This window comes from Terrapene carolina, unplaced genomic scaffold (assembly GCF_002925995.2).
Source record: "Terrapene carolina triunguis isolate 2854851 unplaced genomic scaffold, T_m_triunguis-2.0 Scaffold66, whole genome shotgun sequence".
NCBI lineage: Eukaryota > Metazoa > Chordata > Testudines > Emydidae > Terrapene > Terrapene triunguis.
The window spans coordinates 83,652,583-83,679,521 of NW_020664417.1; positions in this window are offsets into that span (position 1 = coordinate 83,652,583).

A 26,939-nucleotide genomic window follows, 5' to 3' on the forward strand; every position below is an offset into this window, starting at 1 on the left:
CAGCGGGCCCCGCAAGATCCCATGCTCGACCCCGAAGGCCAACAAGGAGTCGCGGAATCTGCGGGCCCACCGGTAGGCCGCGAAGTCTCGCCGATCGGACCCTCGCCCCACCCCCAAAAGTGCCTCCACAGCCCGGAGGACGAGATGGAAGTCCCCCCAGCGCCGAAGGGCGAGCTGCACCTTACCCTGGGAACCACGGGTATCCGATAGAAAGAGGCGCAGCTCATCCCGCAGTGCGGAGGGGGAGGCAGCGGCCAAGCCGCTGCCGTCCTCCGTCAGGACCCCCGAAGGGTCCTCGCGGCCCACGGACAAACAAGGGGCCGAGCTCCGGCGCCGCTGCGCCGGGCCGCCCGTCCCTGTCCCCGGCAAAGGAGAGGGCGGCTGAGGGAACAACACAGCCACAACAGTGGCGGGAAGGGGAGACACAAAAGCCGTCCCCCGAGGGTCGTCTGCAGGCAACGGAAATGCGACAACCCCGGGGGCGGCGGTGAACCCAGAGGTGGCAGAAAGAGACACCTCGGGGACAGCAGGAGAGGGAACAGGATCAAGGACAGGAACAAGCTCCCCATTCCCTGCTGCCAAACCGCTAGATTGCGGCTCCCCCTGGCTTGAGTCTGCATCCAAGGGGACGGAGGCAGCAGGGTTTGGGGAAGTCTCAGGGGCAGGAAGTGTGGAAGGGGGGGGATCGGGGGTAGAAACCGGCTGCTCAGCAACAGCCGGTACCTCAAGGGGCTCGGCGGCTGTGCACGAGATGGCAGGCGCGGCCGGGCTGGCAGGTAGGGCCAGGGGTTCCCCCAAAACCAAATCGGGGGCGGCAGAACCGGGAGCAGGAGGGGGGGGGCGGGATTGAATCAGTACCCGGATCGGGGCCCGCTGGTAGAAGGTTGTCCTCCCCCTGGGTAACTGGGGTCAAACCCAGGGCCTCAATCTCATCAAAGAAGGAGGCGAAAGCGGTCCCCTCGGCCCCGGCGACCTCCCCGCTAGTCACGGAGACGAAGGCCGCTTCGGCAACGTCGGCGGCAGCGGGGGACACGGTCGGAGCAGGGGCCGGGAGAACCGCTACCGAAGCCTCCTCAGGTGCGGCCTCAACGATAGGGACAGGAGTTTCCCCAGCCGCTGCCACGGCGTCCACAGTTTCCATGGCCAGCGCCTCCTGCTGGGTACCGTCCGGGGGCGCGATGGAAGCACTAGCAACGTCGGCCCCCCGCAATATCTTTCGGGGGGTCTGCTGTCCCTCCTCATCAGAGGGGAGGGAGAGAGCCCGCGACCCGCGGGCGCTGCGCTTTCCCCGGACGGTCACCCAGCCCCCTGTGGTGCAAGAGGAGGTGGAGGGCCGGTCAGCAGGGGCGGGGCCAGAGGGCAAGGGCAATAATTTCGGGGCTCGGGGTGGCAGGGGCGAAGGGCCAGAGGGCAAGGGCGAACCCTCCCCCTGGGGCGGGCCCGACCCCGCGACCGGTGGAAGCTGCCCCGCCCCCACCTCCACATGCCCCGCCGATCCAGGGTCGGCGACGGCAAGGCCCGCCCGCTCGGCCGTCTCCGCGGCCAGAGCGGGGAGCGCGGCAAAAGGAGGAGGGACGGCGGCAGCAGCAGTGGCCGAACCGCCAGGGTCGCCGGCGATGACAGGGCCGGCACTCTCCCGGGCCCCGGGGGTCCCGGACGCTCCTCCAGGCCGGGCCAGGGGACAGTCCCTCCGGACATGCCCCGGCGCTCGGCAGAGAAAGCACCGGGCCTCCCCCGTCGAATAATGGACCCGGTAGTGGGCCCCTTGGTAGGGCACCAGGAAGGACCCCTCAAGCGCCGTTCCGACGCCCGACGCCGGCGGCAGTTGGAGCTGGACCTGCCGGCGGAAAGACAGGATGTGACGGAGGGCGGGGTCCTTACAGCCCAACGAGAGAAGGCTAACAATAGAAATTGGCTTCCCCAGGGTGGAGAGGGCAGGCAACAGGGCGGCGTTGGGGAGGTAGGGCGGGACGGAGGTTAGAACCATCCGTACGCCCAGGTCCTCCAGGGGTTCCAATGGAACAAACACGCCTCCCACCGCCAGGCCTATTTCCACCGCCTCCTGCGCGGCGGCCTCCGACGCCAGGAAGAACACGGCCTTCCCATACATTTTGGAGGCCGCCACGATGGCTGAGGGCCCCACCACCCTCACCAACGCCCGCACGTAGGTCTCGATGTGGGGCGAGGCAGGCACCAGGTGGCAACGGACGCCATGCCTCCTAGTTAGCGAGGGGAAGGGGCCCAGGCCACCGGGGATGGGTCCAGAGGCGGCGGTCGGGGCGGATGGCGCGGTGGTACGCGGGGTGGCGGCAGCCACCTGAGCATACGCTCTGGGGGTCCGAGATGGAGCGCCTCCAGAGCTGGTGGAAGGGACAGCAGGAGAGGGAGGGGCCGCGGCCGGAATCGGGGCCGTGGCGGGGATTGCGGCCCCGCCCGCAGGAGGCTTGGTTCCACGGGCGGGCCCTTGCCCTTCTTCCTCCCTTGGCCCTTCCTGCTGGTGGAGGAGGCAGCCGTGGCAGCGACGGTATCCAGGGCAGGGCCAGCCGAGGGGCCGGCCACTGGGGCAGGCGGGGGCAACAGGGCAGAGGAAGAAAGCGAGGCAGGGGCAAAAGCATGGGCAATGGCGGGAGCAGGGCCAGTGGCAGGGGTAGGGGCAGGAGCAGAGTCCCCCGCCATTGCAACCAGCAATTGGGGCAGGGAAAATGGGAAAGAAGGAGAGGGGGGTTAACCACTCCCCCCTATGAAACTACAGAGAGGGGAGGAGGGCACCCCTGGGGTGGGGGACGGGGAAGCAAGGAAAAAGCAACCACTCCTCCCCGCTAGGCTGCAGGCTGAGGAGGAGGGTGCCAACGGGGGGGGGGGGGGGGGAAGGCACAAACACCAAAAAGAAAAGCCGGCTCCTCCGAAAAAAAGGGCGTGAACAGTGCAAAGGGGAGGGCACGAGCGCTCGCGGGGGGGAAAGGGGGGGGGTGGGGGGGGCGGGGGCGGACGCTCCTAAGCAGCGGCTCAGAAATGCCTGTGAGCTAAAAAATTCAAGGCCAGGCTGAGCTGGGAATGTAGCCAGCAAGCTTGAAGCTGATAAGGAGGAGGGAAGAAAAAAGAAGGGGGGGGTGGGGGTGGGGGGAAGAAACAAACCAAAAAGCTTAAAAGGATGGGGGGGAGGGGCGGGGTAGGACAGGGCCAACTAATACCAGGGGGGGTACAATGAGGGGACCCCACCAGCTAAACGCAGGAGAGGGGGGAAAAATCACCCACAGCGCTCGTGAAGCGTAGGCTCTCCCCAGCAGCAAACGCAGCAGCTCCAGGCAGCAGTCTGAGGGAAAGTTCAAGATTGGAAGGAGTCCAGACAGGTGAAGCAAGGGGTCTGTGTATTTGGATATTTTCTTCTTGCTACAGTGTCCCTGACCTGGAATCTAGAGTAGAGGGAGCATTTGGGTTTCTGTACAATGTTACCGGGAAGCGGGGTGTGGAAAGTCTCCATAGTACAGCTCTGCTTCATAGGGGAGGATAAGCTGATACCTTGTGGGAAAGGACTTTACCACCTCAGATGAACCCTAGGAAAGGATGAACAACCTGAACAGCCCAAGGATGGCAAACCTGACCTAACAGGATGAAGAATTGAGTTTGTTTGTGAGCTTCTTCTGTTAACTCTGGGAGGGGTGGACATTTATGATGGGCAAAGGGCTAAGTCACCTCACATGTGCTGGCAGATGGAGGACCACCACAGGAGGAAACAGGGAATCTACCATGTCAGGGGAAAAGGAGGCAGACCTGTGACTAGAAGCCAGGAGAGGTAAGTCCATCTTAACACTCCTGTCACCTTCATCAGCAGTATCTGAGTGTCTTGCAGGGATTTAAATAATCTTCCTATTCCTCATGGAGAAATAGCTTGAGTGGTTTATAGTTTGTGTGTGTTTTCTGTGTTTGTCTGAAGAATTTACGAATCCTAAATCAAAGAGATGAGTTTATATTTAGTAATGATCAGAGATTTGGTGGTCAGTCTTTTCTGGCACTGAGCTCCATTGCTTTGGTCTGGCTTCAGTGAACTTTGTCGTCTTTACTCATGTGCCTTTCCCTAGTAGATGGCAGTTTCATGTTCCTCTGGAATGTAGTTGTTGTGGGAGAGAGATCTCTTTGCTAGGTAGGGCAAGTCCCATGGTAGCGAAGGTCAGGACACAATATCAGCACTGAGACTTTGAACTGCATTGTATAGTCAGTAGAGCAGCAAGGGTTCAGCATGATCTCTTTGCCTAAACCAGTGGGTCTCAAACTTTTTTACTGGCAACCCCTTTCACATTGCAAGCCTCTGAGTGCAACCCCCCCCCAATAAATTAACCACCCTTTTAAATATATTTAACATCATTATAAATGCTGGAGGCAAGGGGAGTTTGGGGTGGAGATTGACAGCTCGCGACCCCATGACCCCCTGATGGGTCCCAACCCCCAGTTTGAGAACTCCTGGCCTAAACAAATGAGCTGCTGCATTTTTTTACTCGCTTGAGCTGCTTCTGTGTGTGATTTCAAGATGAGCTACAATAATCGAGCCTGGAGGCCATAACAGAATGGCAAACTGTGGCTGGGTCTGTTTTGGATAGGATAAGTAAGATGCAGACAGAAACAGGCAGTTTTTACCATCATAGCTATTTGGACAATACTGACAAGTCCAAAAGGATTTAGTAACTGTGGACTGATCTAATCTGAGGGCAGCCAGAAGGGAGCATGAGATGCCCTCTGTAGGATGTCATACAGGAGACAAGCTCTTTGACACACTTCCTTCTTCCTATCAGCATCACCTTAGTCCTCTCTGAGAGCTTGTCTAGCTTAGGGAAATTTGCAGTGGTGTATCTCCATTTATGTAACACTTCCCTAATCTAGACAAGCCCAGAATTCAGCTTTAGGCAGCAGCTCATCAGCCAGACCCCGTTTTCAGCAAGGCACTACGAAAACTGAGTGTTTACTTTTACATAAAGTTGAGGCAGACGTGGGTGAGTGCCATGTCTGTACTGCTGGCACTTGTGCCAGCATTGTCTCACCAGCTCTCACAACTGCTTCCTAGAGTGTAGGGACGCATAGCTCCCGAATCGCCAGCCCACAGATGCGGCACACTGTGTCTGGGGCTACGAGGCAGGAGTGGCCTTCACCCCAGCGTCTGGGTGACTTGATCATCACCCTCGCAGCTTGCTTTCACGTGCACAAGATATGGGTTTGTTATCTTATGTTGTTGTACACTGTACACTCCTCCTATGCGCAAGAATTTAACCACTTAGAAGTGTTGTAAGCAGAGAGGTAGAAAGAATAAAAACCCCAGGAAAGATTTCCTGGGAGGCTTTTGAGGCTTTTTGGCTTTTCGGCTACCATAACCTGGCTTTCTGTCTCCTTCCTTTTTCGTCGCCACACTAGAGCTGTTGAAGAATATATGGCGGAGGACTGAGTGTGTGATATCCACACCCTATTTACACACACAAGGCCTATTTATACACACTCTGCAGTCCTTGTGTTGGGGAGCACTTAGTCTTGTTGACTTCAATAAAATTACTTGTGTGTGCTACGCAACACGAGTAAAAGATGCAAAACTGGCTCCAATTTTGGTCCACTTTGAACCAGCTTGGCTTCAGCCTGCACCATCATACCTAGAAAAGCAGATGCTCAAGCAACCTACTGTTCAGTGTGTTACACACTGCCTCTGCCTTGCACAGTCCGTTTGAATGCTGTAGTTAAACCAAACCAGTCTTGTAGGACTCAGGCTATAAAAACTCAAATACTAAAGCAACAACATCCCTGATACCCAAGTAGTACAGGCTGCACACCAGAGTGCACAGCAGAGAGCAGAGTCCTCTGGAATGGGGTGCAGACCAGTGGACCCTTGAGTGAGGCCAGCAAGGAATGGGAGCCAAGAAGGGGGAGATGGTGTCAGGAAAGCAGAGGTTGGGATGTGCTGGTGGGAAGGACTCTTGATGTAGGAGCATGGTCTCATTGGGGGGGATGACTTGTGTGTAGTGGGGACCTGGGCATAAGGGTGAAATAAGAACTGGGAGCCTGAGTGGGGTCACGTTGGGGTCAGAGTCTGGAGCCTGTGTGGAGATGCCTCAGTGTGTCAGGGGGGAGGAGAGAGCCTCAGAATGGCAGGTGCCGGAAGGGATCAGAGGATAACAGCGCAGCAGCAAGGTGAGAAGAAGAGGAAGTAGCTGTATAGAGGTAGCAAGGCCAGTGCAGACAGTCCCTGCCTGTAGCCTGTTGTGTGAAAGGGTTTACAGCAGCACTACTACTCCTGTAGTCTGTGTAAACCCTTCAATCTGTGAGAGCTTGCAGTAACCTGGTGTCTTCTCCACCCTACAGCAACCTCAGGGGGCTAGATTCACAAAAAGGACTTAGGCACCTAACCTGACACTTTAGGTGCTTAAATCCCAGAATCAGACCCCACTGGGATTCACAAAACGCCCTCTCAGCTGCCACTGATGCCTAATCTCTCCCAGGAGCTAAGTGTCTGCCTCTGAGTGTGCACACTGCTGCCCACTCCAGGTGCCCAGCTGCCTAAGTCTCAGTGCAATGCATGAACCAGAGGATGATAGGCATTCCTCTGCCTAGCTCGCCTACAGGGCCCAATCCAGTAAGCAAGCTGAGTGCACACCTACCAGATCAGGGCCCCACAGGTGAGCTCACACAATGTCTGTGGGGGAGGAGGATGACCTCTCTCCTAATTACTAACCAAGTGGCTAGGGCACTCACTTGGGATGTGGGAGACCCTTGGTTCAAGACACCCCCTGCCACCACCTGAAGGAGAAAAGGGATTTAAACAGGGATCTGTCACCTCTTAGGTGAGTGCCCTAAGCACAGGACTATAGAATATTCTGATGTACCATTCCCTCAGCCTCTCCTGTTAAAGCTGTTCCACTGTGAATCAATAATTTAACATTGCATTGGAGCAGAGGGACTGGATCCTGAGTCTCCCACCATTAGCGCTCCAACTACCAGACTACAGAGTAATTTTCATGCTTGTGCTATTTCTCTCTCTGGCCCAATAAGACTTTCATTATGTATTCACAGTGGAACAGGAGAGACTGAAAAAGCCCCACCTGAGAATATTCCATAGCCCAGTGGTGTTAGGGTGCTTACCTCGGAGGTGACAGTGTGATTCAAATCCCTTCTCCCCCTCCAGGCAGTGGGGAACTTGAACCAGGGTTCTCCCATCTCCCAGGTGAGTGCCCTAACCACTGGGATGAAAGTTATGAGTGAAGTGGTGGTGCTGCTGCTGCAAAAATGGCATAGGCACCTAACCCAAAGAGAGGGTTTGCAACTGAAAATCCCAAGCAGAGAGAGGTGCCTTCCACCAGCCTAAATTTAGGAACTGAACTCCCTAAGAGGGGGAAGGCTTAGGCCACACCCCTGAGCTTGGCACCTCCCACTGGGGGGGGGGGAGCCGCATAGCAGGCCGGCTTTTATGAATTGCATTCAGAGGTGCCTATCTCTATCCCTCTCCCTTCTTTGAATAGGTGCCTAGGTACCTACCTCAGGCCTTGTGAATCCGAGTGACTTTCTCAGTGCCTGAAAGGTGTGGTGACGCTCATCATCACCATGCCTAAGTTCTTTTGTGAATCTTCTAGCCCAGGGTGCTGTGCTCTGGCAGGAAGGGCTCGCACCCTGCAGCTGTACATCTTGACTCTCTCTCTGCTACTGTTTCCCAGTTACTGAACAGCCCATCCAGAAATGAGCCTGCCACTGAGCTGGGGAAGCACCACTAAGGGTACATTTATACTGCATGTGTCTTTTGACGGTGTGTAGAGTACATGCTCACATATCCCCCTTCATATGGGTATGCATAGCAGTGCAGCCAGTGACAAATAGCATAAGAAACTAAAGACACACCTGATGGGTGTGAGTATGTATGTGAGTAAATACTGTACACTCTTTAGTTGCCCAAGCCATACCTCCCTGTGTACCCTGCCTCCCTGCTGCTGGAGCATCTCTCTCTTTCTCTCTCTCTTCTGCAGAAAAAAACTCCCCCAGCACAGAAAGGTTCTGGCAATGCGGGAGGCAGCAGGGTAAAGCTGTCAGCTCCCCACTGCCAGAGCCTTTCCTCACCCACGGGAAAAGACTCTGGCAATGGGGAAAGGCTATGGTGGGGGGAGGCAGCAGGGAAAGTCTGAGCTTTCCAGAGCTTTTCCTTGCCTCTGAGCCTTTCCCTTTGCAGATCCTTTCTCTGACACCTGTAGCTACACACCTCAGTGTGGACACAGGATGCTTTTTAATGCAGCTTGTAGCTATGCATATGCTATACGCTGCTGCCAGTGGTGTGTGGTGTAGACATATCCTAAAGCAACAGGAGGCCTTGCCATGGAGAGACAGGAAGGAAATGGATCCCACCACCCTAACCCTAGCCTCACTTGGGAATTCTCTGTAATTGATCACCTTCTCCCATTCACTCATGATATAACTGTAAGCACTATACAATACCCTGCCCTTCTAAGTAGAATGTAGTGTGCTAGATCATCAACTTATATAAATTGTCCTAGTTCATTTGAAGTCATTTGAACTATGACAACCTATGGCAGCTGAGGATCTGGCTGCATGTGTTACATAAGCTCAGAGGCTTGGTACTCTGGCTTCTTATCACTGTGGTTTCTATTAGGGCTTATCTACACACTCTCTTTGTACCACTATAACTGTATTGGTTTAGAAACCAGTATGGCTAAAGAAGTACAACCCCTTAGTATGGGAATAATTATACCTATATGAAGGTGTTATATTGGTATAACTTATTCCCATGAATTTAAACTGATATAGTTAGAAGTACAACAACTGATTGTAGACTAACCGTTATTCTATGTTTAATATGTGTGAAATTATTATTTATATTTCTGACTGAAATCCATACTAAATATTTTTAATATGATGCAAAAACCTGGGTTTTATAATATATATAGTCACCATAAAGAGAATAGGTATTAGATGCAAATGATATGTTGTTCTAGGACATCTAAATACGTAATAAGGTTTGCTTGTTGCTCATAAAAGAGCAATAATGTTCTTAAAAATATTTACTGAATATATTAGAACTTTCAGGTTCTCTGGAAGTTTTTACTGACGCTGAATGGTATAGAAGACAGGAGTTATAACTTTTCAGAATACTAGAAAAAGTGACTTAAGTGGAGAAGAAAGTGAGGGTTAAAGGGCTGGCTAGTCAGGGAGCATGAAGATAGTTGAAAGTTCATTCTAAGAACTAGCAAATCCTTACATTCTGAGATTACTGGGTGGGGGCGCCTGAAAACCAGACTCTCAACATTGAAAGTTGTGACTTCAATGGAGTTTAACCAGGGATGAATTTGACCTATTCAATGCAGTATGTGCTTTCTGATCTACTCTATTGTAACTGATATTGACTATCTAAGAGAACACAAGTAAGATAATTATAACTATTGGGTAGATTCTTACAATCTAAATGAACCAAATTCCCTCAATTGCCTTGTTTGGATGCAGCCTTCTACAAAGGAGACATGCACGCTCCTGGACACCTTGCTCTGTTCATTCTCATTATACTCAATTTAAAATACAGATTATTTTGGCTGAAAGTATATTGCTGCAGTGTGTCTGGAAATAAATGTAGCATTTCCTGAGCAGAAGTGGGGCACTGGCTCTTGTCTCTATTTCAACAGAAATGACAAAACACATGAGCAGTTTTATGTAATACTTGGATAGGAATTACTTGAAAAGAAATAGTATTAAATATCAGACAGATACAATTAGACAATTGCCACATAATTATTCATTCAACTATTCGTTTTTCTGAGACATTTATAACCACTTGGGTGCTTAGCAAAGAGAGGTGTTTGCATGCAGAAGAAAAGGAAGTCTGATGAATCTCTAAAGGACATTTTACTCTTGAAAAAATATGCTTGCTTTTCTAAGTAGTTGATGGCTTTTTAGGGTCAGGCAGAGCAAGGGACCTGGTTTTGAGTCACATAAAGTATAATAAATGGGCTCTGAGCATATTGTACCTTTACTTGTCTGTTTGGCATACCCACTTTCAGATGTCACCAGCCTCTGCTGTTTCTAAGGTAAAGAGCGAAGAAATTCCATTCCAATATGTTAGACATTATTCATAACCTTAAGTATATACTGTAATTTAAAAAGTAAAGATTAAAGAGAAGACAAAGCAATGCTAAGTTTTCTGAGTGGCGCATATTTATTAGCCTTACTAACACAGTAGGTATAGAAAAATAGACAAGTTTTAGCACTATAAATTGCTATATTTTCAACTATATATAAGAGACTAAGTAATTTATGTTGGGAATACCACGTCTCTTATAATAAACTTGTTTTTCTCTTAAAGTGGGAGGCAAAAATAGTTAGAGCCCAGAAACAAAGAATTAAAATTAATCAGTGGTAGCTGTTTTCTCTAACCTTTAGCAGGGTCAGATTAGCTAACTGCTAGGAGCAAAGAGCAAATTAAGTAATGAGGATTGGACACAGGTAACTGCAAAGCAGTTATATCCCGATAGCCTAGACACAAACAGACACAAAAAATCTGCTGTCTTGCAAAATACCTGTTTTAAAGAAGTTTGACGGGCAAATACTACTGAGATTTATTATAATAAAGATTAAAGAATAGAGGACCAATGTGACTCAGTGTTTCCCACGTGAAGTGGTTTGAATTCCTCACAATCCTTACGGAGGGCCAAATTTCTGTTGTCTACTTATGAAGTAAGGAATTGCTCTTTGCCAACCTTCCTCACAGAATCTGGCCAATTTGCAGCTTTTGCAATGTGTTGCTCTACCAGTCAGTGCCACAAGCAAAGCTATTGCAGATATAATGTTCTGGCTGGGAGTCCTCCAGAGAGCAGCTACACTAGTTGGTGTGAGTGATGCAGTAGATGGAACTCTTCCCCCCAAGCCAGTACCTCAGCGCAATGCAGAGACACTAATCTGTTAGATTATTTGTGCTCATAAGTAAACCCCAGGTCATTGCTATTGGTTTAAAAATTAAGAACAGTTGGTGGTTACTTATTTTATTCTTAAAGGCAGAATTGAATCTCTTATGGACATGGCATTTTTAAAGAGCAGTTGTATTAACTCCAGTAACTTGTGCATATTACAGCTCAATACTTCCATTTTACCTATCTGAATTCCAACTGCAGGGTCTATTGTCTATGGAAGTGAACTTTCATCTAGATACTTATAGAATCCCCATCATCAGTATCTGAGTGCCTGTTGTGTAGCACTTAAAATGGCCACATTCCACCCTGTAAGAGGCTGGATTTCAGTTGCTAGTGAAGCTAGTCCTGTATAGATTCATGGAAGATAGGTCCATCAATGGCTATTAGCCAGGATGGACAGAAATGGTGTCCCTAGCCTCTGTTTGCCAGAAGCTGGGATTGGGTGACCGGGAATTGATCACTTGATGATAACCTGTCTGTTCATTCCCTTTGGGGCACCTGCCATTGGCTACTGTCAGAGGACAGGATACTGGGCTTGATGGATCTTTGGTCTGACCAAGTATGTCCGTTCTTATGTTCTTATATTTATAACTGGCAGCATGCTTTGGGATCCTTTCAGGATTAAAGGTTGCATGTAAGTGCAGTTTCCCACTGCTGTTTTTTGTGGGACTGAAAAAAATGAATATAAGATGGTGCTAAGCTCTTATACTCAGTCAGATTTGGTCAAGTGAAATAAAAGCAAAATGCATCCTAAGCTGATCTTAACACTTTCAATGCCCTTACAAACTTAGATGCTTCTCACCACAGGCTGGCTGCTTGCTCGTCAGTCAGGCTCTCCCCTTTGATCAGCACTTCAGTCACGTGGTGGTGGTGTCTATAGATATAGGTGGAAGAGAGAGGAAGAGCATGGTAAACGTCTCTTCCTTTTATCATGTCCTTTCCTCCCTCTTGGCTTTGCTCCCTCTTCCCCCTTCAGAGTCAGGTGAGCATTACTGAGTATCTCCAAGCAAGGTTGAGCAATTCCCCTGGTGTGGCCTCATGCAGGTGAGTCATTGCATTGTAGCTCCCTTGCTGAACAATGGCTGTTGATTGGTTGTTTGACACCCCCCCACCCCCGGGCGTTGGTTACTTTCCTTGCTGTTGCCTCTGGGGAGCTAATATCTGGCTGATTCCCCAACTTACAGCATGTTTTAGTGACAACCATACTACACAATTCTCATAACTTCATATGCATTAATGATTTACATATATGGATAGAGAAATGACTTTCAGCAGATCATAACCTTTTCCCTGATACCTTACAGGGTATGCTTTATACGTAAGATCACCATTATATGAAAATGAGGAATATGGGGGTTACAGTACGCTCCCCCAAGGTATAGAATGTCACAGTGATCTTCTTTTCTGACTTGAGAAATCACTGGAGTTTTATATCTTCTTCTTGCCTTCAAGAGTGAGGCACCTCTTGTGGTCTCATAAATAACAAATACTAGGACCTGATTTTTCTCAAAGTTACGTCAGTCTCACAGCAAACTACATTGAGTTAAGAGCTTTACTTTTAACTCTGAAAGCAAGAAGAGAATCAGACACCCATTTACTAGCCATGACACCAGGCACCAAGACAGAGGCTGATATGTTGGTCAAGGAGGCTGGGAGAAGTGTGCAGTTGCTGAAATTGTAAAAGTGACAAGAGAAAAGAAGCTGAAGGAATATTATATATGTTGGGCCAGATTCTGCTCTCATTTGCATCCAACTATTGTTTTTTATTTGTAATGGTATGGGGCCTTTATTCATTTTACAAAATATGCCTTTCTGATATTTATGGCATATATGTTTGACTTACACATCTATGCATAAAATAAGTTTCTCTATTTGTTTCTAAACATAAGGCCAGATCCTTAACTGGTGTGAATTGCCACATTTCATTTGAAGTCAATGCAGCTACATAGTTAACACCAGCTGGACATCTACTCCATAGTCTCTCAAGAACACTTTATCAGAATAAATACAGACCTATTAAATACTGTGTAGTGTTGACCTTTGGTTTCATGCCTTATACATTTTTGATAAATCTTCAATCTGTCAGATAAGAATCTGGCATCAAATATTGAAATAGTTCTTTATAGCTGATTGCTTTTGATCCATATGACAGCTCCTCACTCATACGTAGGTATGACCATGCAATCCTATTAAACAAAGTTAAAGTGTTCTTTGCCTTTATTACAATTAATGCCTCTCTCCATTCTTTCACTTTCACTCTATGCATCCGAAGAAGTGAGGTTTTTACCCACGAAAGCTTATGCCCAAATAAATCTGTTAGTCTTTAAGGTGCCACCAGACTCCTTGTTGTCTCTCCATTCAGTAAGTAAGTTATCATTAGCTAGGGCATGTGGTGTGGTGTGGTCATGGGTGTAAAGTAGAGATAGATCCAAGCTGCAAAATTCAGATCCAATTCCAATGTTCTGGAATGTGTGGGTCAGAGTTCTGATGTGACTTGCGAAAAAAACCCAGATCTAGATGTTCCAAAGTTTCCCAGAGTTCAAGGGTGTTTGGGTCCAGGATGTGTTTAGAATATTTTCTAGTGTAAACCAAGGAAAACAAGGATAGGAATCCTTGGGGCTACAAGACACATACACACACCCGGGCTCCCCACCATCAATAGAAACTTTCAGTGCCTCCTTTAAGGAGGGCAGGCTGCTTGCTCCTCTCAAAGAAGCCCTGGTACAGCCTATGGTCAAGAAACAATCCCTTGACATTGACTACCCTGCCCATTGTTGGAATTAATTGACCTGAGGGCACACTGCAGGGCTCATCATCTTATGGAGGAACCTTCTGGGAGGGAAATGTGGCTGGTAGTTAGGGAGGGTTGAGTTTTTCCGTTTATCCATGTGGTATAGTTTATAGCTTTGTGGGATTGATGTGGTTCTCTTAATTTACATAGATTTTGTTTTTAATTATTTAGGATGTCTTAAAGTGTGAGGCACTTGTGGTCTTATAAATAACAAATACTATATTTTGGTATCCTAAACATACACTGTGTTAAAATGTTACATACAGTATGTGGAAAAGGTCCTATTTTGGAAGCTGCAGCAACAAACCGTGCTCTGGCTTAATTCCAGGCCTTTCAGCTCTGATTTTATTGCAGCAGGCAGTAGTGCCAACACACAAAAGAATGTGCTAAGGTGGTGATGATGCACTTATAACATGCTCCCACAGTACTTACACCTCTTTATCACTGACTTCCTACAGGAGAGCTGGAACAGTGAAACTGTGTTCGATGTGGCTCATCTACAGTGTGGGCATTTTCCTGTCTGTCACAGACACTGAAACCATCTCACTAGAGATGAATTGCTTACTGAGACTTGAGCAAGTCTAGCTGCAAGAGAAATTTTTGAGTACAGACGCTCCCCGACTTACGCAAGCGTTCCATTCCAGAACACCTTGCGTAAGTCGAATTTTGCATAAGTCGGGAACGTGTACCCGACAATTACGCGCAAAAAAAAAAAAAGCTTATGGAACTTACAGAACTTTTTCCGTAAGTGTGGATTTCCGTACGTCGGGTTTGTGTAACCTGGGGAGCATCTGTATATAGTGGTGGTGCCCTTCAGGCTCCTATAGGCTCAGCATATACATTGTATTCAGGGGGATGGCTATTAAAGTATGCTTGACCAGAAACAGGTTAAAGATGTGTGTACATGTACCCTTACACATATATTTTGATTTGACAAATTAAAAAATTCTTAGCAAACTGAAAACAATGGGCGACACATTCTCTCCTAGTAATACTTGGCATTCTACAACCTTTTTTCCAGTTAGCCAGCACAAAAGCACTATTTAGCAAGTAAATGAAATGGAGAAAATGGAGGCACAAATTAAAGCCAGCTATAATCATTAGGCACCTAAATCAATATTTGCCTACCAAAAGGGATGTTCATTTCAGATATGCTTGAGCACTCCCAGTTTCCATTGACTAAAATTGAGGCAACTTTTATTTAGGAGTTCAAATGTGGATTTGAGCTGTTCAATCATCAGCTCCCAGTCCGTTGATTAGACTACTAGAGATCTTTCCTTCTTTTTGCCTACTTATAACTTACAGGATAGAACCAGCCTTTAGTATAATGTTTACTGGTAAAAATAACTTAAATACAGCTAAAATGCACTGCTTTAGTGTTTTGGCATCTGCATGGAAAAACAAAGTGAAGATTATTGCAAGGCTTATGGAAAGTCTCCTAGCTGCTGGTAGGTATCTCCTCCCTGATATCAGTAATAGACTGAAGTGAAGATCACGAGGCTGCTATGCATTATTGTCAAAACTACAAGATGCTAGTTCTGGAAAAGAGGTCCAAGCTCTTTCCAATCAGTGCAGGTACTGATGTGGTATAGTTTATTTCTGAAAATCCTACAGCAGTAAGTATCTATTTCTCTTTGACTGGCTAAAGTGCTTATGTACACAAGTACTCCAATCAAATCAATGGGGGCTGACCCCATCAAATCCACTTCTTCCCCATCCCGAGGTCCAAATCCTCTACCGAAGAATGCACAAAAGTGCTCAGAGGGTGCGGGTAACAAAAGCTGCTTTGAAAAAAAGAGAGAAAACACTTGAAACAAGCACATTAGCTCAAGCACCTCAGTTCTCATGTCATGAACAGCTGGTGCAGAGCTACTGCACTGATGCTCAAAAAACAATTACCCATCAGTGCTTCACAGAATCATAGGACTGGAAGGGACCTCAAGAGGTCATCTAGTCCAGTCCCCTGCACTCATGGCAGGACTAAGTATTATCTAGACCATCCCTGATAGACATTTATTTAACCTAGTCTTAAGTATCTCCAGAGATGGAGATTCCACAACCTCTCTAGGCAATTTATTCCAGTGCTTAACCACCCAGACAGTTAGGAAGTTTTTCCTAATGTGCAACCTAAACCTCCTTTGCTGTAATTTAAACCCACTGCTTGTTGTCCTATCCTCACAGGTTAAGAAGAACAATTCTTCTCCCTCCTCCTTGTAACAACCTTTTACATACTTGAAAACTGTTACCATGTCTCCTCTTTTCCAGACTAAACAAACCCAATTTTTTCAATCTTCCCTCATAGTTCATGTTTTCTAGACCTTTAATCATTTTTGTTGCTCTTCTCTGGACTTTCTCCAATTTGTCCACATCTTTCCTGAAATGTGGCGCCCAGAACTGGACACAATACTCCAGGTGAGGTCTAAACAGCTCAGAGTAGAGCAGAAGAATTACTTCTTGTGTCTTGCTTACAACATTCCTGTTAAAACATCCCAGAATGATGTTCGCTTTTTTTGCAACAGTGTTACACTGTTGACTCATATTTAGCTTGTGGTCCACTATGATCCCCAGATCCCTTTCCGCAGTACTCCTTCCTAGGCAGTCATTTCCCATTTTGTATGTGTGCAACGGATTGTTCCTTCCTAAATGGAGTAGTTTGCACTTGTCCTTATTGAATTTCATCCTATTTACTTCAGACCATTTCTCCAGTTTGTCCAGATCATTTTGAATTTTAATCCTATCCTCAAAGCACTTGCAACCCCTCCCAACATGGTATCGTCTGCAAACTTTATAAGCGTACTCTCTATGCCATTATCTAAATCATTAATGAAGATATTGAACAGAACTGGACCCTGAACTTATCCCTGCAGGACCCCACTCATTATGCCCTTCCAGCATGACTGTGAACCGCTGATAACTGCTCTCTGGGAATGGCTTTCCAACCAGTTTTGCACCCACCTTATAGTAGCTCCATCTAGGTTGCATTTCCCTAGTTTGTTTATGAGAAGGTCATGCGAGACAGTATCAAAAGCTTTACTAAAGTCAAGATGGGTTGTCCTTATTTCCCTTTTTATAGATTGGCTCTATATTTGCCCTTTTCCAGTCTTCTAGAATCTCTCCCATCTTCCATGACTTGTCAAAGATAATCACTAATGGCTCAGATATCTCGTCAGTCAACTCCTTGAGTATTCTAGGATGTATTTCATCAGGCCCTGGTGACTTGAAGACATCTAATTTGTCTACATAATTTTTTACTTGTTCCTTTCCTATTTTAGCCTCTGATCCTACCTCATTTTCACTGGCATTCACTATATTGGACATCCAATCACCACCAACCTTCTTGGTGAAAACTGAAACAAAGACGTCATTAAGCACCTTTGCCATTTCCACATTTTCTGTTATTATTTTTTCCTCCCTCATTGAGTAACTGGCCTATTCTGTCCTTGGTCTTCTTTTGCTTCTAATGTATTTGTAGAATGTTTTCTTGTTACCCTTTATGCCTCTAGCTAGTTTGATCTCATTTTGTGCCTTGGCAGCTGGTGCAGAGTTACTGAACTGACGCTCAAAAAAACAATTACCCATCAGTGTTTCTCGCAGGCCTACTCCAAATCCATTGTTCTGAAAAAAATTAAAAAGACTGTACTCATCAGTGCTTTGCAAATTGCATTTCTACTCAGATCAAATACCTTCATTTGGTCTCACTCCATTTCTGCCTTGGCAGTTGGCCTGTCAAAGCTGGCAGCCTTTGCTTCTTCATTATTCAAAAGGACAATTATAGGATTACAAGATCTTTCTTCAGGTTTCAGAGTAGCAGCCGTGTTAGTCTGTATCCGCAAAAAGAACAGGAGTACTTGTGGCACCTTAGAGACTAACAAATTTATTAGAGCATAAGCTTTCGTGGGCTACAACCCACTTCTTCGGATGCAAATCTGCTTTGCTTCTTCCCACCTGAGTTCTGGTCCTGATAGTCTCTTTTGGGGTGCTACTCTCTGATATGATTTGATATAGTAGAATTTTTCACAGTAGCCATCTATCATGTCCCCTGCAGAGGATAATGATTTCAAGGAGGCAATGAACAGGGAAAAGCATGTAGGATTTTAAGAAATAAGTATCCTGTTTTTAAGTTGGTTGTTTTACAATAAGCTCGTGATTTTTTGCTGGGCCGTTCCTGTATCTAAAAGAATGAGAGAAATAAAACAAGCTAAAAGCAATAATAGGCTTCCACATTTGCATTCCCTTTCCAGAGTAGTGATAGTTGAGCTAAACATTTTAAATGTCTTTCTCACTGCAGTTTTATAGGTTTTTGCATCTTTAAATTTTAATAAAGAACATTTAAAAAAAATGTAGCTATTTTGTTCCAGTTTTTTAGTATATTTTTGAAAAGCTACTAAACAATCCTCATAATCTGGAGTGTCTACTGTGATTTGGAAGGCATAGTATAGGCTAATTTGGAAGCAATATGGTCTGAAGGGACAAATGTAGGTTTAGAAGTTGGAAAGTAGCAAGTTCTGACCCCAGCTGTGCCACAGACGTAGTCCTTTAAGCCAAGATTTTCAAGTATGACTTTGATTTTTGAACTTGAGATACCTTGAGCCTAACTTCAGAAGTGCTAAGGTGCTCCAATTGACTTCAGCTGGATCCTTAGTCCCTCTGAGAATCAGACTCTGTACATCTGGACTTAAGTGTCTACTCTGCAATTAAAAAACAGTAGCTGGTCCGTACCAACTGACTTAGGCTCCCAGGGCTTGGGCTGTGGGGCTGTTTCATTTCAGTGCAGACATCCAGGCTCAGGGTGGAGCCCAGGCTCTAGGACCCTGCGAAGCGGTAGGATCCCAGAGCTCAAGCTGCAGCCCGATCCCGGAAGTCTACTCTGCAATGAAGCAGCCTGATGAGCCCGAATCAGCTAGTTGCAGGTTTTTAATTGCAGTGTAGACATATCCTAAAGTTTGAGACACCAAAGTCTAGATGCCACTTCTTAAAATCTGGACCATAACCTCTCATCAGTTTTCCCATTTGTAAAGTGTGTGTGTGTGTGGGGGGGGGGAATAATACCTACTTACTGCAAAAAGACTGTTAGAATTAACTAATGTTTATATTGAACTTTGCAAATGTAATGCTCTAGTATAAGTATTTTAATTCAAATATATGTGTTGAAAATGACTTTTTTTAAATGAAGCTCTTTGGAATAGGACTGTGCTTTCCTTTGTGTTCAGAAAGTGCCCAGCATATTCCAGGCACTACCAAAATCCACACAATACATGCTAATAAGAAAATGAGTATATCAAGGCTCAATCCTGCCTATTGAATTTAATAGAAATTTGGCCATTGATTTCAGTTGCCCACAAAGAATGAATATAACTGTTATAACGAGGCTTGGAAAGATTAGATTTTCATTGGTAAATGTAGGCAAGTGTTGATTTTACTGAACACACACAAATGACAAATGTTTCCATCAATAATAACCAAAATTTACAGATAGGCAAAGTAAGGAAAATGCTGCTTGAAAACTATTCTGGTTTGATTTAAGGATATTTATTTTGTATATTTTGATATATGATGTTGACAATTTGTGTGTTAATGGTTATAAAGATTTAACTTTTCAAACGTCAGTGTGTCATTAAATAATTATCTGACCTTCTCATTTTCTGATGCCCACCGTAATTTCCCACAACGATGATAATTTAAATCATTCCTTTTTTTACAAAAAAGATTAAATATTGATATTGTCCATTGAAATTATAAAAAAAAATCAGATTATGTCAAGCCTAATTATAACACAAGCAGTGTATGAAATCTTCCTTAAGGTAAGGTAAGGAAAACAATGAAACAAGTCAAGCTATAGAGTTATGCTTTCTTAAGACCCTCAATATAACTAGTTATATGTTGTTATTGCTGGCACTCTTTCAAGTACATAAACTGACGTTACTGTGCTCAGCTTTATTCTGAAGTTTAACAATGAGGAAATCATTGCAACAGGTAAGGACTGATTTAGAGGAAATGGGAAATAAGATCAACTCATTTCTTTGTGTTATGCCCATACATGCCTAGTCAGGCTGTCAATTAACAAAGATTGAGGAAAGAGCAGAATTGTTTCAATGTCAAATTTGTATTTATTTTTTAATTTTCTGTGCGGCATCAGGTTATCTTTAACATACACTTTCCTCAGTCTTAGCTCTAATCCTCTCCTTATTTGTTTTCAATTCATAAAAGGTGCTTACCACCTTAAAGTTCAGAATTTTCCTTCCTTGCATTTTCTTCCCAAAGTCCTTTGTCCATCTTCCCCCCCCCCCTCCCCCCAACCCTTCAAGCTGCCCGTATTGTGCAGTATTCAGCGCTCTCAAGCTGCAGCCAGAGGGAGATCTTGTACAGTGCTGGAGGAAGACCGAAGGCTGAAGTACCTCAGAATGCACTGAAGGAGTTCATAAGCTAAAGAGTGTGGCTTAGAGGCTGAAGTAAACATAGGGTTGCCAACCCTCCAAGATTGTCCTGGAGCCTCCAGGAATTAATGATTAACCTTTAATTAAAGATTATATCAGGTGATGAAACTTCCAGGAATACGTCCAACCAAAATTGGCAACCCTAAGTAAACAGTAGATGTTCAGCACCTTTCAAGATTGAATTTACAGTATATAAAGGGCTGTGTGATCCTTCCAAATATTGGGCCCAATCCTCTGTTGTGGCTGGGGAGTGCTTGAGGCAGCAAAGGAGAGATGGGGTGCAGAGGTGGCTTGGAGCTGCCTTTGAACACAGACTTGCTCCCCAATCCTGAGGTTCAAGTCAGTGCGGCCTGATGGTGCCAAGTTGCAATGGCAAGTGATAGCTCTGGCAGCTGAAGATAGCGCTCACAATGCTCCCTAACTGTAGGAAGGGATGGATGATGGCATAGGAGCAGCTATCCAAGGATCCCCATACACAGGGGAGATCCTCCAGCTGCTGAGAGTGGGATTTAGGGCAGATTTATGTAGCATATTGAACTCAAGGATTTGGAGCTTAGTCCAAGAGTCATTCTGGGTAACAAGAGTGCATGCAAGAGTGGAGTTCTGGCAAAAGAATCTTCTGCTAGTTAGAAAAAGCACTTTCAAGTTGTATGCCAGCTCTCGACAATACATACTGTAGTAATTATGTTCATATTTGTACTCCTCTTTTGCCCAGTCCTCAGATCTGTACTGAGATGAACAGTGCTTGACATCCAGAATTGGGGGGTTGCTGGACTTATAGGCCCCAATCCTGCAAACACTTACACATGTGCTTAAGAGTTTGCAGAATCAGGGCCTTTGATTGTAGGCTTCTGAAGATGGGGTCTTGTCTTCCAGTTTTTATCTGTGAAGCAGTATGTGTGCCTATCGTGCTATGCAAACAGTACATGAGAATGTTATAGATCACGTGGCTGGGTATGAGAGAAATGGTCGCAGATGTTTAATAAGGTACTGATGGAAAGAAGGTGGTTTTGCCCACCAGTGCCACATGTACTTCCAAGAGCAGCTGAGGAACTAAGAGTCACTTTGTGAGAACCTTTGTCTATGCAGCATTTTGGAATCCTCTGATAAAACTTACCATATCAGTGCAAAGTTAAATTATCACTTTATTGTCATCCTTTGAAGTCCTTCCCCCTCATATTTGTATTCAGTTTCAATCTGCAGGTTAAAACTTTCCTAGTTTAACAAATGGCATTTTCTTCTGATCATGCTTTTAGTGCCTTCCAGCAATCAACTTGCACAGAGGAAGGAGAAGGTCAGGTGAAAGCTTACATGCTGATGTTCTTCCCCCACTCTGAGTTTCAGAGAAAGAATGAGGTCCTTAGTGCCTGGAGCCTTATTTTATATTCCCTTATCCTAGAGGCTAACCTTATTACCTCGAGCTTCAAAAAAACCCCTGCATAGATCACGTCTGCTAGAAGATGAAGATCTAAGAACCACAGAGCTTTTTTGTTTTGAATTATTTTCCAGCCAAAGCACTATCAGCTTGTATTATTTATTTATGAAATGTAATTTCATATGAAATATTGTACATGTGAAAGCTTTTAAAACTCATGCCTTAAAGACTGGAACTTAACAAGTACATAGCTACTTGCATGGTCCTCGGATGTTGCTCACATCTCAGTAGGGTCTCTAATGGATCTTCCACATCATTTAGTGTCTCGCAAAATATCAGAGCACACCAATTCATTTTTCAAAAGCAATTAAGCTGAAGTTATGTTTTAGGGAAGCTGCCTGCCAATTCACTGAAAAACAATGTTTTGTTGGTTTTTTTTATTTTTCAGTGCCTAACCTTCACAAAGGGGAGCTAATGCAAAAACACTAGGAGGCAAACTCTTATCATGATCTGATGCTATTTTGCAACCTAGCTCCCTCTAACATTAGTGAAAACTAAATCCTCTTCAGTTGACAACTTACCTCCAGAACTACAGTGAAATCATTATCCTAGAACATTATATACACTCTGCGTATGAGCATGCAAAATCACCAGACTGTCTCACACCCTACTCTAGTGAAGATTGTATCTCAAATCCCATGTTAGGCCTCTTTTCGGTTTTTCATAACTCCCTAATTCCTTTTGGGCTCGAACTTCTCATGCTTTCCCTGATGCTCGAGTTGAAATAGTTTGTTGCAGATAAATGGAAATCAGTTCACCATTTTTACTTCGTGGGTGTAAAACAAACACATGTTCTGATCAGAAACTTTGCAAGCCTTGTGTGTATAGAGGTAGAGCTCAGAGGTCTCAGCCAGGGTCAGGACCTCAAATACAATGTAAGAAACAGTCCCTGCCCTGAGGAGCTTACAAGCTTATAAAATACTGTAGCTCAACAACAACTGAAGGCAGAAATATCAGACTTCACTTGTTTTGTAGATCTCATTGTATCTTACACCAGCCTGGAATTCAGATGGTTTTGGATATATGGTTCTGGTTTTAGCCCATTATTAGTTAAACAACTTAGCAGCATGTACTAGGATCTGTGGAAAGCAATTTATCAAAGGAAAATATAGACTGAAGATTTGGGGGTGGGAAAGAATGACTAATTGTTGTAGAGCTATTATAGGGTGCAATAATCTCCAAAGAGATTAAATGAAAGCTGTATTTCTCACCTACTATAAACCTTAACTGAACCAAATACTGGAGAATATACTGTTGAGAACTCTCCTGAACTGCGCTAGGATGATCCAGATGACCTCAGAGGTCGTTTTCCACCTGTGGTATGTGACTCAATACATGTGTGCAACTTAAAATGAAACTCTCTTCTTCTCCCTGTGAAGTCAGCTCACTTCTACAAAAGTGCTGCTTCACATGGAAATCCCACTCATGTCAAAGCAGAAACTGCATTTAAATTTTACTTTTCCCTAGAAGAAGTTACACCCCCAGGTAAAGTGCCATGAATCTGATTCTTATCTATGCACACTTTGTCCTATAAACAAATTAATAGATCACAAGTACTGATTACAGGTACCATAAGACACCCTCCAGTGGGCTGTGTCTGGGAATGGGGAAAATCAACTGGGGAAGGAGCACAAACAGCCATACCTAGAGAACGTGACCCTGGGCCAGGGGTGAAAGTAACTTAAGGGACTTACCGGTACGCAGGGCGTACAGGGTCCTTAGCAAGGTGGGGGCGGGGGCTCAACCGGAAGGGAAGGGGTCTCTGGCGGAAGGGGCGGGGCTGGAGCCAGACTCCCCCAGACAGCCCTTCAGCACTGCCCGGACCGGTGGCGAATTAAAGGGCCTGGGGCTCCCAGCCACCATCGCCGCTGCTAGTGCTACCCCGAGGCTCCGGCTGTGATTTAAAGGGCTGGAGCCCCAGGGTAGCACTAGTGGCATTGGCAGCCGGGAGCCCCAGGCCCTTTAAATCACCGCCGGAGTCCCATGATAGTGGTAGTAGCGGCGGTGGCCGGGAACACTGGGGCTCCAGCAGCGATTTTAAGGGCCGGTGCTCCAGCTACTTCTGCAAGCCACGGGCCCTTTTAAATTGCTGGGCCCCAGGGAAGCTGCCCCTTTTGGCCTCCCTCAGCAGCAGCCCTGCCGGTACGGTCAGCTGTGTACCAGTCTTACCGGTATGGTGTACCGGACTGGACTGGCTTACTTTCACCTCTGCCCTGGGCACATGACTAGGAGCAAAACATGACCAATAGGAAGCTAGTCAAAAGGCCTCCTGATTCTTAAGTAGGGATAGGAGAGACAGTGAAGCCCTGGGTCCCTCCTGTATAGCCAGGAAGGCATACTAAAAAGGAAGTCTGTCATCTCACCTGCAACTGGTTGAAGTTGGTAAGGCCTCGGCAGGGGTGAAAGTGAGCCGGTACGGGCCACTATGGTGTACTGGTAAGAAGGTGGTACCGGCCTGCACACAGACGGCAGGGTACTGGCAGGGCCGCCAACGAGGGAGGCAAAAGGGGCAATGATTTTAAAGCGCTGTCGCAGCGCTTTAACATCATTGCTCCTTTTGCCCCCCCCCCGGGCCACCGACAGGGGAGGTGGTAAAAGGGGCAGCTGCCCTGTGGCAAGCGATTTAAAAGGGCCCGGGGCTCCCTGCCCGCCACTACTGCGCCAACGACTGGCGCCCCAGACCCTTTTAAATCGCCAATGGCCCCGCCCCTTCTACCCAGGGCCACGCCCCTTCTTCCCAACACCACGCCCCTTCTGTGGGCCAGAGCCGGCTCCCATACCAGTAAGAATTTAATATTACTTTCACCCCTGGGCCTCTGGTGGTTAGTACTGTGTAGTTTCAGTTAATTTGCTCTGGTCTTGCATTTATGTTTTGGAGATGAACCAAGCCCAGAAAAAAGGGATGTGAAGAGACTTTATTTTTCCATCCCCAGCCAGTGAGTCAGCACCCTGGCCTACAGTAAGCTGGAGTTCCATTTCGAAAAGCACTATCTTGACGACACTGACCCCTAAGGAGTGGAGGATCAATCTATCTAAGTCTGATCCATTTATGGCTGGCATCACATCTCTCCTTGACTGTATTGCCAAACAAGACCTATTTTTTGCTCAGCACACTCTCTCTCTTTAACAGGATTGTACCTCATATTGATATTTTTTTTCATTCAAGCTGATCATACCAGAACTTTGCTCCTTATTTTAATAGGAACAAGTGACGTTACTTCAATCAAAGCCTCAACCAAAGGTTTTACAGCTTTAAAATGTGTAACAAGGTTTGAAGAGTAGTCTTTAATAATAGCCCAGCATCAGCCTATTGCTTCATGATTCAAACATGTTGTTTGTGTTTAGAATACACTAAAACTCTTCCATTTTTCAGGTGGAAGGAATAAAATAAATAACTCAAAGTTTACAATGGCTGGTTGTAAGATTAAGAGTATCTTTATGACATATTAAAACACCAGAATTAAATGATTAGAGGACTTAAGGTTTTTTTATTATAAGAGGAGAAATCTTGGTAGAATACAACAGAGAGCTGGGAAACTATATCCTAAAAATAACAGTTCTCTGCAGCACTATGATCCTCACAACGACAGTATTTCTAGCTTCACTGAATTATAAAATTGTAGATAGAAAATGTGAGTTCAAGTTCATGGAAGTAAACACAGTGAAGTCCTACCATAGCTACGCCCCCAGGGAAAAAGGATAACCATGATTTACTTCTAACTGGGGCTGGCCTTGAAAAAATGAGGCTAGATTCCCTTCTGCCAGAGCTCTGTTTAGGATTTGAGAGTGGAGGCATGGGTGCCAGGGAGCTAGTTTTGTCTCCTTGATTCCCCACCTCTAGTACCACTTTGAGCTGCTGCAGGGCAGCTCTAAAATGCCCCAATGTGACATATGGTCCTTAATGGACCCTATGCCATTAAAAGATTGGCATGGAAGAATGGTACTCTGCTGTGCCCTCTGTTTCCCAGCCAGCCCCTGACATGTCCCCTATGCCAGGAGGCAGTGCTAGGTCTGGTGGCAGCATACTTGTGCAGGCAAGGAGTTCCCCTCCAAGAAGAGAACTCTGCTGGCCATTTGCACCCGCTTTGCACTACTTGAGTGCTGCAATGAGGCTGGATCTCAGAAGAGAATCCAGCCCAGAAACTTTAATCTATTTAAATACATGATGTCTAGCACCTGCTCCTCTGGTTAGGAAGAATTAACATCATGTAGTTATAAGATGCAATATAAATGTCACCAACAAATTCATAACTGACACAACAAGGTCACTGGTATGCTGTACATTGTATTTACTTGAGAAAGGCACAGATTCTCTTGTGCTGTTTATAGAAACCAGGGTTTCTACTGTTCAGAAATCACTCATTTTGGAGCATTCTGTGTTTACACCAGGTCAGAAGGATACAATGAATGCTATAAATGGGGGACAATGGATCAGCATTCATGATGTGTCCCCCGTAAGTACCCAGATGCAGCTTGTCTCCAGTCTGGAAGAAACGGATGATCCGAATAGCAGACAGAATTCAAGGATTATCACGAATCTCAGTCAACCGCTTTGTATATGCCAAATAATAAATGCTGTGAATGAGACAGGAGGCTCTCTCCTCCCTGCAGGGTACTGTTAAGGGCCAGGGAATGCACAGAAACACAGGATTTGAGATCGGATGTTTTGCTTGTCTGCAAGAGTAAATCATGGGAAATCCTGGCTTTGGAGAACATCTAAAATCCTCTTGAAGAGGAATTTGACACCTGACATGCTATGCTACCAGAATATACATCACCTTATCATCAAAGCTACATGCATCTCCCTGGAGACTTGTATTACCTGTAATATGCTTAAAAATATAGTGTGTCCAATTTTATTTAAGCATGTGGAGAGGGAGGAGAATTGACAGTCCCATGCATCTTATTCTGGATGTGTAAGTAGAGGCTCTTTTCCTTTTTTGGTCCCCATATCTTTTTGCTTCAAAGGAAAGGCACATAACTTCAGCTGTGCCTAGCTGCTTACTTCATTATCTGACATTATGTAGTTAAATGATTAGAGCTAGACAATTTTTTTCAGACAATAGTTTATTTGCCAAAAAATGCCATTTCGGTGAACCCAAAACGATTTACAAATTTGTCATGACTTTGCCAAAGAGTTTCAGCCCCTAATTTGGAGAGGGAGTGCAAGCTAGAGTCACAAGGGGCCCTATTAACAAAACAACAACTGGAGTTGGTGCTTGCCTATAACCTTTTATCCAGTGGTTAGGGCACTCACATGGGATATGCGAGACGTTGGTTTCAATCCCTGCTCTGGCAAAGGGAATTGCACCTAGGTCTCACCCACGTGTCCTAACCACTGAGCTAAA